General features: G+C 33.2%; 2 long non-coding RNA genes across 2 annotated transcripts; one reads left to right on the forward strand and one right to left on the reverse strand.

Moving 5' to 3' along the window:
- The first annotated feature begins 8,550 nt into the window (after nt 1–8,550).
- LOC148790487 (uncharacterized) lies at nt 8,551–10,217 on the forward strand. Its single transcript, XR_016078772.1, has 2 exons — nt 8,551–9,725; nt 9,845–10,217. It is a non-coding gene; the product is annotated as an uncharacterized LOC148790487 (long non-coding RNA).
- A 1,592-nt stretch (nt 10,218–11,809) lies between these two features.
- Nucleotides 11,810–12,515, reverse strand: LOC148790488 (uncharacterized). Its single transcript, XR_016078773.1, has 2 exons — nt 12,236–12,515; nt 11,810–12,080 (listed from the first exon to the last, which is right to left on the reverse strand). It is a non-coding gene; the product is annotated as an uncharacterized LOC148790488 (long non-coding RNA).
- Nucleotides 12,516–14,101: the final 1,586 nt, after the last annotated feature.

Below are 14,101 nucleotides of genomic sequence, written 5' to 3' on the forward strand. Positions count from 1 at the left end.
ATAAAATGACGTTTCTGACCGAGGCCCAATTCCCTTTAGTACCTGCCCAAGTCTCTAAGCGACATTATTCTATCAGGTTGACTAACCAAAATCTTTCTTATTTTTAACACCAGTTTCAGCTTCTTGTCACGTTGGATAACGTTGTCAAAGGCAAACTATTTTCTTCTCTTGACAGCAGTTGTTATTCGGTGAAATGGGAAACATGCTCTTCTCTAATTACAGAGTTCAGGATTTTTGTCACTTAAAACCAAACGTGTCTCCATAAAACAAACGTGTCCCCATAAAGGGTTAACATGCCCAATTCCCCTTTTCCTTGTTTTATTTTAAAAATTTGAAAAAGAATAAAGGGTAAAATAGTCTTTTTGTCTTTATGTTAACTGGCACTAACAGTAAGGGAAGTATTAGTCAATTGTCAGAAACAGTAGGGCTAGTGTTGGTCAATTTTCAAACAGTAAGAGTACATGTAGTCAATTAGTTAAACTATATGGGTAGTTTAAGAAATTTATCCAAAATTATTTAATTTTTTTTAGATTATTCACAATGAAAAAAAAAAATAAGAGATGGGGGAAGCATTGAGACACGTTCCTAGATATAAGATCTGAGAATGAGAGAGAAACAGAGAGAGAGAGATAGAGAGATTAGAAAGAGAGAGGTGAGATCTCAGATCTGATATGAGGTCAAGATTAGAGAAGAGAATGAGAGAAATGAGATCTCAGATCTCAAATATGAGATCAGAGAAAGAGGTCACCATCGCCACTGTCATCATCACTGCCGCTGTCGCCATCACTGTCATAGGTAAGCATCGCCTCCTCCTCTTCCTTTCCTTCCATCTTTCATCCCTCTCTTTTTTTCTTCCTTTCCTTTTTTTTCCTTCCTATCATTTTTTTTTTCTTTCTTTTTTCAGCCAACACCCACCTCTCTATTACTCTCTATCTCTTTCTTTTCTCATAAAAAAAGAAATATAAAACCCTAATATGCTAAAGGTCAAATTGCCTAAGCCATTTGACCTAGACAATCAAATTGATAACTGAGAAACCGGTGATCAAAATGGTTCTATTTCTGGGTTGATTTATAAAACCTTAGTTAAATAGAAGAGTGGGTAGGGACAATTCTATCAAATTCGAACAAATGCCATAATTAGGAAGGGTAGGATTCTTAAGCTGAACCCAATTTGTTCAATTGGGATAAGTTGAGCTTTAGTTTTATCACATTGAGCCTCAACATCTACTAGCATACTATTGACTTATGGTATGTGTTAGATCGTCTATTGGGATTTATGCATAAAAACATTGGATTTAGGTAGCACTTTAATTACATCTCTTCGTCTGAAAAACGTCAATTGGATGGACTATTTATCTCAAGTTTAAATATTCACATGCAAGAAGAAATTCACACATGATTGGAGAAGATGATTTAAGATTCCCCTAATTGGATGGATATACTACAACGATTGCATCCAGGAGTTTACAACAGATCTGATCGAATAAAACATGAATATGTTAGCCAAAGCAATAAATAATTGGGAAATTTATAGTTTGATTAGTGTGTTTAGGAAACCAGACTGGACCAACTGGTCAGACCAATTAAACTGTGACCCGAGATCCTGGCTGATTCGGTCACAGCCCAATAACTATATTTACTAAAAATCCAATGAAAATCAGCTGATTGGCTGATTTAACTAGAAAGCCAATGAATTGCTCCCGATTTCATGAAATTGTCCAGGCTATTAAATAATTGGAATTTTCAAATATGTTTTACAAAAATTTGAACCCATGACATTTCATTTTCATATATTAATTAATTACCACTAGTCCATCTCTTTAAATGTGTTATTTAGTGATTCTTTATTACATAATACATATGCATTTTAAAGAAATGTAAATTAAGAGACTTGAACCCTAATCATTTGCTTTAAAAATTAAGGAATTGTCAGCCATCAACTATATTGAATTGTATTAAAAGTTGTAAAATAATTATATATTATTTATAAAATCAGTAGTATATACATATATGTCACATAATCATTGTTAGGAATGACAATTTTCTCCATCCCCGTTGAATAGACAACCTCCCTGACCTGATAAGTTTGGGGATGGGGATTTATTTGGTGGGTCGGGGATGGGGATGGGGATTAGTATGGATCCCTGCTTGGGGTCAGGGATGGGGATGGGGTATGTAGCCCCCACCCTGTCCCAATCCCAATTATATATTATTATTTGGTCATATTCTTTATATTTTAAATATTATTCATATTCAATATATTACATATATGATATTGTTTATATTATATATCAAAATATATTTAAAATACTATTTATATTTTAAAATTTTCTTTTATTTTAAGTAAATTTGTTTTTCAAATAGTACTGTTAATTAAAAATTTTGGGGTGTCAGATCCCCACGGGGAACCTGCCTCTGTGGGACCAAAGATGAAGGATAACTTTTATCCAGAATAAAAATCATGCTCAGGAATGGTGATTTATCTTAAAATTGGGGTCAGGGATGGGCAATATTATCCCTGTCCCATTGTCATTTGTAATGAGGGTTTGAACTTCGGTTCAATGCCAATTAAACCTTTGACCCGTGAACCTCTTTCTCCTCAGTTTCTATGCCGTTTTCTGAACATTGGTTTGTGCCACCTCATAGTGTTTTGGTTTTCTCACTTGTCAGTAATCCCAATCGTAGAAACCAATAAAAATTTATGATGCGGGGTAATCAATTGAAACCTCTAAACTTTTAGAAACTTCACATGAATCTCTTTCAAAAGCTGTTGTGTTTGTATTCTATGGAGAGGTCGAAAGGAGGATCAATCATCTAGAGCTATCATTGCCTCCCTTGATTAGACTGCAAAAAACTAATAGCGTGGGTGTATAATCTCAAACTTGCCAGGCATCATTTAATTTCTTGTTACATTAACTTGTTAGAGTTTAGCTAAGATGAATTCACTCACATGCATGTTCCATACCTAAACCAATCACAATAAAGCCATCTTGCTCTTCACTGGTTCACTTAACAAAGAATACTATTCTATTTAATAAGAAATGAATCAAAGAAATCATTGGTCCAAGGGTTTTGCTGCATGGTAAGGTAATATGAACCATAGATTTTGCCCCATTATTTTATAAGGAAATTAAAATGGAAAACCAAAGTATAATTTAAGATAAACTAGTATATATGTAAGTGCTTGCAAGTGACAAATTTTGTGTTGATGATGATGATTGTATATAAAATGTTTTCAAAATTCTCTACATTTTTTTCATATTTTTATGTCTATATGCCCAAATTTTTTACATAATTTATATATTTCTTGTATAATTTTGTGTTTCTATCTGTTTAACATTTTATTTTTAAATTATAACTTCACAAGTTGACACATTTGGCCTGGAATTTTGAATTCATCTACTACCAAACAGGAAAACAATTTCACTTTTAGGTTAGTTTTGATTTTTTTTATTTTATTTATACCATGAAGAAAAAGTTAAAAACAATTCTTGTTTAATATGATTAATATAAAATATTAGAGATGTGTCCAAATGTTTTTTACTATCTATCTTTTCCATATTTTTATATTTTTTTATTTTTTTATTTTTCATTATTTAATTATGAAATCAATGGTTGACATATATGACTTGAAAGGTTGAACTGTTTACTTGCCACCTTGAAAACAATTTCATTTTTAGGTTAATATTAAATTTTATATTTTATTTCCAACATTAATAAATCAATTATTATTTATCACACTTAATTATTTTAATATGATTAATATAAAATATTATATAGGTTCATAAATGTTATTTACAAAATTTTGTATTAATTATATAATGTTTTTGTGTTATTATAAGAATGATTATTATTTATTACACATTATATATATATATATATATATTACATTAGAGATGTGTCTACTTTTTCTATATTTGTTATTTATTTATATTTTAATACTTTTCTTTTAATTATGACATCATGGATTAGCCCACTTGACCTTGACCTGGATGGTTAAATTGCTTACTCACCACCATGATGGAAAACGGTTCCATTTTTAGGTAAATTTTAAAAAACATCTATCTTATATGATTAAAATATTAGCTGTAAATTTGAGTCTATGATATAGTTTATTTGTTTTTATTTTTTGAAAATAATATCTTAAATATAGGATTGAATAAAAGAACAGGAGTTAATACCCTAAGATAAGACTTAATGAGAGGGAATTGAATGAGGAGAAATGTAATAATTCAAATTACATTTTATGCCCTCAATATTAGAATGGGACAAATTCAAAAATAGGGGTATTTTAGTCAAGAAAAGGATTTAGTGAATGTTAATGGAAATTAATACTTTAAATATGAGACTTAATGAGAAGGATTTAAATGGGGAGAAATGTGGCATTTCAAATTACGTTTCCACCCTTGAATTAGACAATGATAAAATTCAATAATTAGGGTAATTTAGTCAAACAAAAGTTCCACACAATTATTCACACTTTTAATAATAGTATAAATAAGCATTAAATGAAAAATGTAAAATGACATTTTTGCTATAATTTGTTTTCTAATTGTTGAGCAAAAGAAGTACTTTTGTGTGTTTTATCAAATAAACAATAATAAATGGAGATATAAAATAACAATTTTATCTTTACATGTTTTTCAATTTAAACTTTAGAAGGGGCATTTATTGTTCAATAAAAATTCTAGAAGCCAAGGACATCTATTCACACTTTTATAAATAGTATTGATAGATATAGATAGATAGAGGATTGGTAAGCATCAAGATGATTCAACGGATAAAAGACATGAGAAAGACTCATTAAGCCTGGAAATGCCTGGGCCTGAGGTGGAGGAAAATCAGAACAAATTTTAACACAATATTCTTTATTGTAGAAACATAGAGCTTTGCCGTTGGGATCTGATAAGCAACACCAACATTTACCAGCGGTACAAGTGAGCGGAGCACATTGCAGAATGTGTAGCTTTACACCCTTCTTCTCAATCTCAATAAGATGATCCAACCTTGAAATTTGCTCCTTATGGCCATCTTCTTTACCTGTTTCAATTCCCCACACAATAAAAGTAACAAGAAGAACAGTAAGTTAAGGTAACAATGATGTTGAACAACCCAACTAATTAAGAAAAAATATCAGAGATACAAAAAGAAAATGAGCTTGGACTTAGGAAGAATAAGGGTTTTTTCTTGGATGATTTTTCCTATTTTATTTCTCCTCTCCATCGAATTGAGCGGTTAAATGTTATTTATTTTCTACTTTTATTTTTATCTTATTTCAAAATGAAAAAAATAACGGAGAGGTACAATTATGCCGTTTAGTTCATTCTTACATGTTATATTCGGGATCCTATATGAATGACATGTTAAAATTTGAATGGGAGTGCATCCCATCTCACACTATACCAAGGAGGCGTATGGCAAATCTTTTTAGGAAGATTTTCTAAAAGCTCAAGACCTCAAAAGACTGATGAGTTTTTATAGATAGATCTTTGAAACCAAAGACCATTTGGTTTCAATTTCTTTCAAAGATCTTCTTAAAAGCTAGAAAGACCTAAAGACCGTTTGGCAAGTATACTTGCCGGTTCGGCCCAACCCGTTATTTTTTGGGCTTGGACATAATTTTAGGCCCACGAGCTTAGGCTTGGGATTTAAATACCAAACCCGACTATATTTTGAGCTAATCTCAGGCTTCCTCAAATAAGCCCAGTCGACACTATTACATATAATAAAAAATACTTATGTTATATATAATAAATATATGTAATATATTTTTTATTAAATTATTATCAAATATTAATATACTACTTAGGAAATACAAATTAGTTTATTAATTTATTAAATTATTACTAAATTAATATAATACTAGTTTATAAAATTCCACAAAAAATATGATATTTTATGTGCAGATCGGTAGGGGTGCTCACTGTTTGGTTAACTGAACCGTGGGTATTTTCTTAAACCAAACCGGTAGTACCGGTTTTTGGCAAACCGGTAACTGGAATCAAACTAAAACCAGTCGGTTAATCGGTTAACCACCAGTTCGGTTCATCGACTTTTTAGTTTTTACAATATATATTATAAAAAAATATATAAACATATGATAAAAAAGTATTAATATATACAAAATATTATATTTTGTATAATAAATAATATATAATATATTATAAATATATATATAATGCATATTTATTAATTTATAATACATAAAAGTATAAAATGTATATAATATACATACATATATATATAATACAAAAATATATGTATACTGGTCGGTTCTGTTAATTGCCGGTTTTTTATATTGGTTAACCGAAACCAAACCAAAACCAATTTTTTGGTTCGGTTTTGGTTGGTTTGGTTTTTGGATTTTTTTTGCTCACTCCTATAAATCGAGCTTTGGGCTCGGGCTCAAGATCTTGGCTCGATGGGCGGGCCAAGCTTGGGCTTGGGCCATGACATTTACTATTGATAAAGAGGCAAAGCCTGGCCCAAACCCGACCTTTGAACAAATTTAAACCCCACTATTGGATTAGAAACTCAGTTTGACCCAACTTTCCTAATACCCCCTAAACTTTACTAAAATTACCAATGCCTTAATATAAATATAACCAACCTTTTTTCATTTCAATTAATCTATTGTTCATCTTCCCCTCCCTCTCGACATATCGGTGGTATGGTGTGCCACCGATCTCTCCTCTCCAGTTTTTCTCTTTTATTTTTTTTTTATATCTCTCCCCCTCTTTTATCGATCCCCACTCTCCTTTCTCTCTTCCACGGATTATAGGAGAGTATAGGAATAATGACCCGAAATGCCTTTTCATCTTCTTCACACCGGCAATGAACACAGTTCTGACAACGTAGCAACGACGACTCCATTCGAGCTCTCTCATCATTCGATTCCATCTCTCTCTCTTCCTATCTTTCCCCTTCTTTTTACTTCTTTTTATTCTTCTTTTTTTACCGATTTCCACCACCTCTATTTTTTTCCAACAGCCACTGCAAATCACAGCAATGGTGATCTATCCACTCCATTCTATTTATTTCGTTCTCTCTCCCTCTCTCTCTCCTTCTATCTCTCGTTATTTCTCCCTCTCTCTCCCCCTTTGTTTTTATCACTTCCTCCAGCAGCGGTTGTAAATCATCTACAACTCTGGCCGTAGTAACTCGACACTGCATCTGGTTTGAATCCAACCACCTGAAATAACAAGCCTTGATTTGTATTTGTGAGAAGAAGAAGAAGAAGAAGAAACCTTCGAGTAGAGAGTTTCTCTTGAAAATTGTTAATGGCTCGGGGATTCTTAGATCCAGACTTTCAGTCTAACAGGCTTTAATTAGCCAAATAAAAAAGATCATTTTTGATCTACCGGGCTTCTAAAATCCCAAAAGATCATTCAAAAAGATTTGCCAAAGAGGGCCTAATTCAGGAAATCTGGCTTCGTATCTTTGGCTTTCAGACAGTTATTTTGGGGTTAGAATAAAAGAGACAGTTATTTTGGGGGTTACTTAATTAAACACCCTATATAATTTCACATAATTTCTCAAACACTCCAATCGTTTGTATGTTATTAAGATATCTCTCATAGTTTGCACCTGCTTTACTTAATTCATCGTCCATTAGCCAACTTCTGCGATTCCGTCTAAAAGTGATCACCTGACCTCTTTGAACTGAGTGAAAAATGTAAAAGGGCAATGTCCATTATTTTTATTTCAAAAACACCCCCAACAGTGAACTAATTAATACTAGTTAGTAAGGTTTTTAAAATCGAACTGGTTAGGGGTCCGGTTTTTGGGTCAAATGGTCTAATCTTTGAATCGAACGGATGGCTCATTCTGACAAAAAATAAAAAATAAAAAATGGTCAAAACCGTTAGACGGTTCAAATGGTTCAACTGCCTGGGTCAGCACTTTGTTGACTAAATCAAAGGTTTTTGATGAAATAACGGTTATGGGATAACGGACCTGACCGGTTCCCGATTTTTCTGGTCTGACAGTCCAGTCTAATCCAGTTTTGAAAACCATGCTAATTAGTTTTGTATAATTCTAATTTTGACGGGTTCATATTTCCGAAGCGATTGACAAGTAAAAAGATTATTATAAAAAAAAGGCCAGTAGGAGAAGGATTGTACCATTGTTGTGAATGGTTTGGGTTCCTCAATATTTATCATTTGAGACCAAGGTTGAAAATTTCACAACGTATAGGTTGATACCATTTCGGGATGGGTATGATACACAAAATGTATAGAATTAGACAATTTTGTGTTTTTTCATTCGTATCAGACTGGTACAGGTTTGTATTGGCTGGCCATATATCGGTCCGTTTCGAAATTGTATCAGCCGTTACAATATGAATTTAATTCCCTCTCTTTTTACTATTCAAATTTAATTCAAATTGTCTGTCCTCCCTCATTTATATCATTTTTAATTAAGCCAATTTGAGATATCAGTAAAGGCTAATATTATTTCATTAAATACTCATATTCACCTTTAATTAAGGCATTCAACACATCATTAAATACTAATTAAGTCAAATAGTTTGTTACCATAAATTGAAGGTGAGAAATTTCCAACAATATGCCATACCTTTATTGCTTGGCTTAATAATATATATTTTGACTTTTTAGTAACCTTTCTTCTCTTGGTGAAGTTTCTCAATAAATGTTAAAATTGATTATTAAAATTTTTATAATAATAAAAATTAATAAAGTTATATTGATTTATTTAAAATTAAGTTTTGTATTTATTAATTTATATACATAATAAATGTTATCTAAATCTATATATTAAGATTATACACGGGTCTGTTTGGATCGGTTAGTTTGAACCAAATTGATCACTCGAGTTGAGAGCCGGTTTCTTGGTTTAGTCGTTTTTAGTCCAACAACTAATGACACTCTTGATTATAACATTTCAGTCCCAATAAAAAGTATGTTTGACCTAAAAAGTAGAGCTTTTACATGTGTAATTTATGCAGCTTTAACCTAGAAAACTAAATGTAATTGTAAAAGTGGAAAACGTCAAGATAAAACATCCTAAAATAACATTGGTTAACTGTCAATGGAGTCTTTCACACATCAAGCTAGAAAGTAAGCATTTTCAAAAGAAATGAAAAATAATTAATGAAAAGAAAAAGAGAGAAAGGTTTATAATTTTGTTAAATAGCATTAGTTACTAAAATAACATTAATTATATAACATTTGAGCGTTTCACAAGTTAGCTAGTAGCCTCGAAAAGAGTGAAAAAGAATTAATGAATAAAACTATAAAATGACTGAATACATTGAGATGTTAAAAACTAAACATAATAAGGCATAACTGGTTCGGGTTGGGTTATTTTCGGTTTATAAATATACAAACTGAAAACCAAATCGACCATTTGATTTATACAAATTGATGAACTGAAACCAACCCAAAACTTTAAAAACCAGCTATTTTGGATCGGTTCAGACCAGTTTAATTGGTTTGCAATGCAAACCTGAACTAAATACAAATTTGGTTCCAGGTTCAGTTTTAATTGCATTCCACACATAAATTAAGGATAAGGTTTTGCACTCTACATATTTGTATTGTAGTCCTTCCAAACTGAGCCTAAGTTAAATTGGCCTTGCCTCACTATATAAAGCGCATCCTAGATCACACTTTCCACTACAAATTCATCCATGGCAACTCCCAAGTTCAATGCTGTGTACTTCATTTTCTTCATTCTCCTTAGTCTTTCTGCGCTCTATGAATGTAAGTCCAAGCTCTTGCATATGTTCGTTTTTTTTTCTTAGTTGAATTCTTATTAATGTTCAACATCATTGTTACATTTCTGTTCTTGTTAATTTTATTGTGTGGTGAACGGAAAACAGGTAGAAAAGATGGAAATATGGAGCAAATTTCGAGAATGGATCCTATGGAGATGAAGGGTGGTGTGAAGCTATACATTCCGCCATGTCTTCCATACCAATGTAAACCTAATAATGTAAAATGTTGGTGCTGCATATCAATTCCCCATGGGCCATGTTGGACCAATAAACAAGAATGTATCAACATCTGCCCTCCGCCTTCCCTTAAGGATCAGGCATTTCCATGATAATTAAGCTTTTCTCATTTTTTTTCTTTCCTCATCGCTATCAACCCATCCTCAATAGTAATAATGTTTAAAATAATGATGGAGTGCTACACTGATTTTTTGGGTTTTACTCTATGCGATAATCAGATAGCATAAATAAATTTATAGTCTCTCTCCCTCTCTCTACAAGTACTCTTTCGATATCATCTATAAAAAACGGACTCTTTGAAAAGATAAAGGGTGCAACTTTACTCTGTCGTCAATTCTCCAAACCAGTAGTAAGAAAGATTGGTACCCACATGTGAAATTTGTTACTACTGTGGAAATCAAGAATTATATATATAGAGAGAGAGACCAATAATGACTGCAGAAAGTACACGATTTTTGTTATATAAGTAACAGAGATTTGATAAGTTCTGTAGTAACTTGAGTAACTATAAGAATGTTGGTGCTGCCACACTCCCATGGTTTATTTAGTAGATAAGGGCAATTTTGCCCTAAATATTAATAAGAAATAATGTTTTTATAAAATAACTAAAATAAGATAATTTTTTTTAGAAAAATATCAAAAAAGGGTTCATGCCGGCCATTTTAATAGGTCAAGGTATTCCGACAGTCTACCCCGCGTGCCGGAGGCTCCAGAAGTTATCTCTCTGGGTTTGCAAACCTAGCACCTAGGTCCCTGCAACTCTTCAGAAGTTATCTCTCTGGATTTGCAGAGAGATGATTTCAGATACCCAAATAAAACACTCCCCATAAACCGTAAGAAAACAGTGGGAGAGAGAGGCAGAGAGAGATGATTTCAGATCTGTGGATCTTTCTCCGTTGTTTTCTTTCGTTTTATCTCTCCTCTCTCCTTGACAGACGTAGGGTTCTGTACTCAAATCAGAACTATAAAAACACCACTAAATAAAAATAAATTAATACTAAATAGTAAAAACTGGGTCTGCAGCTGACCTATAACACTGTGCAGAAACGATCGTTACGTTAGTCAATGGCCGTTTTCTTCAAACTTCAAACTTCAAAGTTCAAAAACCTTTTATTTTAAGCGACCTTGCTAACCCAGAGAGAGAACTTCTGGAGGGTTGCAGGGAATGCCTAGGTGCTGGGTTTGCAAAAGCAGAGAGATAACTTCTGGAGCCTCTAGCAAGCGGTATGGATTGTAGGGATCCATTGACCCGTTGAAATGGCTGGCATGAATAGAAAGAAAGGGAGAGGAAGATGATGCAGTGCCACTGTCCTTTTTTGATATTTGTCAAAAAAAGTTATCTTATTTTAAACCCTTTATTTTATCACATTTCTGTTTTCTTTCTTCGATGTGCTCTTGTCTTCTCCTCCTAATCAACTATAACAAATGGCATGGGATGGCATCAGAGCATCATCATTCAATATCTGATTATCACTCTTTTTCATCATTTTTCTCATCTAAATTAATCCTTGAGGTGACTGAGAATGGTTTTAAACCCGCTGATCTAACTTTACACTGAGGGTATGTTTGATTTGAAGGAAAATATAGGGAAAGGAAAGGAAAAGTGAGGAAACCGGCCTATACAATATTTATATATGTTTCTCCCCTTTTTCCTTCTTTTTCCTATTTTTTCCTTCAAACCAAACACAACCTTAAGGTTTCGTTTTCTCTTCATTTTTTTCTTGTTTGTAAGACCAAGTTTTAATTCCTTTCGGTGTTCCAAACCATTGATGGTGGCATAAGTGCTTCTGCAAGCAATTTAGGGTTGTTTTCAGATTAATTGTGGATTGGAAATGGAAATTGGGATTTTTACTGCTATTGGAAATGGAAATTGGGATTAAGCATAAACCAGTACGTCCTACACAAAGGATGAAAGCAATTGTAAACAAACCTGAATAAAACAATTTACAAGAAAGAAAATTTATAAATAATAATAAGAATAATAGGAAACATGTAAATTCAAATAGAAAACAAATGATTTGATAAAGCTTGAAATTCTACCAAATTGGCATGAGAACCAGACCCTTGTCATCTCTTTGTCCAAATCAATCTCCTTTGTGAAACCCTATCAACACAAAAACCCAGTTTCCGTATATATATTCAAAACAGAAGCATCCTGATCTAGAATAGGGTGGATAAAAACTTTTCCGATAAATCTTTTTGCCCTAGTCAGATAAGTGATAAATTATAATTATATGATTGATCACTAGAAAGACAAACCTACAGGCACCAGCTTGGCTGAGAGCCAAGAATAACCACCCTGATGAGTAATGTGTGAGCATGATCACCCTGTCCCTGTCCCTGTCTGAATGAGTGAATTCATTCGATTCACTTTATCAAGGTGATTTTGCCCATATTATACACAATATTGGGATATGTGCTCTGCATGCTGCACCAATTTTTCTTGAACCGATAACCAACTCTCAGTCTCAAACAATACAATCTTCTATTGTGTTGCTAATGTGGCAAGCCACCTGTAGCACAAATCTTTCTTTCTTGACCTCAGTATTCAGCTAAGGTACCCAGTTCCGTGCATTCCCTCCTTGGAACCATTCAAACAAGTCTCCTTCTCCTCTCTCCATTTGTCTGACTTGGACATCAGCATCTACATTCAATCCTAACTTGGAGTAGGAGGGGTCTTAAAAGTATTGGCAGTAATTGATTTTTTATTACTTCATGATTTACTGTATAGAGGTCTTTTCTATTACTTCATGATCTATCTGTGTCACCATTTTTTTTTTTTTGTAATATTAGGTACTGAATTACACGGCAGATAGTGTGATAACAAATAACATGAGTTTTTATGCATAGAAGGTTCTCTCATGAACGTTTAGCCAAATCAATTTATGAATTCTTACAAGTTCACCTAAAGATACAGAGAATCCACTATCAGGTTCGATTATATGTTTCTTATTAAACCAACAAGAACAAAGTTAATTCAGGTCATATAAGTTTTGTGTTATGGATGTGAGATTGATAAGTTTGAACTTCAACATCAGTAAACTACACCAAGAAGATAAAGAACCTGAAGGTCCCTCTGCTAACTGTTAAGCATAAGCTTCATCTCAAATAATTTTGAATTGCTGAAATTTGTAAAAGATTAATAAAATTAGGTAACAAATAAGGATTTTGGCTATCTAATTAATGAGTAGGATAAGCAAACAAGCCCCTGGATCAAGCTGGCAGCAGGCGCCATGGTTGGTACTCACTATGGACTGATCAGCTCAAGTCCATAAATGCATTCATACCAAAAACCAACAAAACTGAACCAGCATTTTCACTTTCTCCAAAGGGAGCCTAAAAGAGATAAAATGAGAAAGCATAGATTAAGGTGGATTGGTTATATGCATAGAAGACCATATATAGTAACCAAAAAATAAGCAATATGCTGTAAGGGAGTAGAAAAGCTAAGGGAAAACCTAAAAGGAAATGGATCAATATAATAAAAAATGATTTAAATGCTCATGATTTAGTAATGAACATGGTATTAATTAAACATTGGAATAATGAATATAATTTATGTAACCTACCTCATATAGTTGGGATAAGGTTTAAATGATTATAAATTGGTAATGATGATTACTTGGTAGTGTAGAAGGCTAAGAGCTCAAGGTCGGGCTGGTTTTCCCAGGGAGTAGCAGTGGTCATCAGGCCATATTGCATAGAGGCTATGAAAAAGCCGGTGGTGTGGGCTGAACCATTGGCCTCTGGCTTTGGTTTAATGATGTTGCTGCTCCTTAATTTATGTTGTTGCTTCATGCCTAAAGGCCCTAAACCAAAGCAAAGTAGAGGTCTTAGGTCCGTCAACAGTGACATGCACATGTTTGGTCCTGTTTTGGGTTATGGTTGAGTTGGCCCCGGGTGTTATGTGTCATCTATGCAATCATCTTATCTCTTCGGTCATGTTGGCATCACGTAAGATGGATAAGTGTAACTAAGAAAGGAGAACTCCACACGGACGAGGACTGTTCTACCGAGGATTAGGACTTATCCCAAAGGCCTCGACGGACAACCTCATTCTGACAACCCCGGAAGTCTCATCCAAATAGGACACAAATCCTCAACCATAAATAGGTAACTCCCGAT

The sequence above is a fragment of the Nelumbo nucifera genome, chromosome 7, assembly GCF_055504915.1.
Source record: "Nelumbo nucifera cultivar China Antique chromosome 7, China Antique-T2T, whole genome shotgun sequence".
NCBI classification, from domain to species: domain Eukaryota; kingdom Viridiplantae; phylum Streptophyta; class Magnoliopsida; order Proteales; family Nelumbonaceae; genus Nelumbo; species Nelumbo nucifera.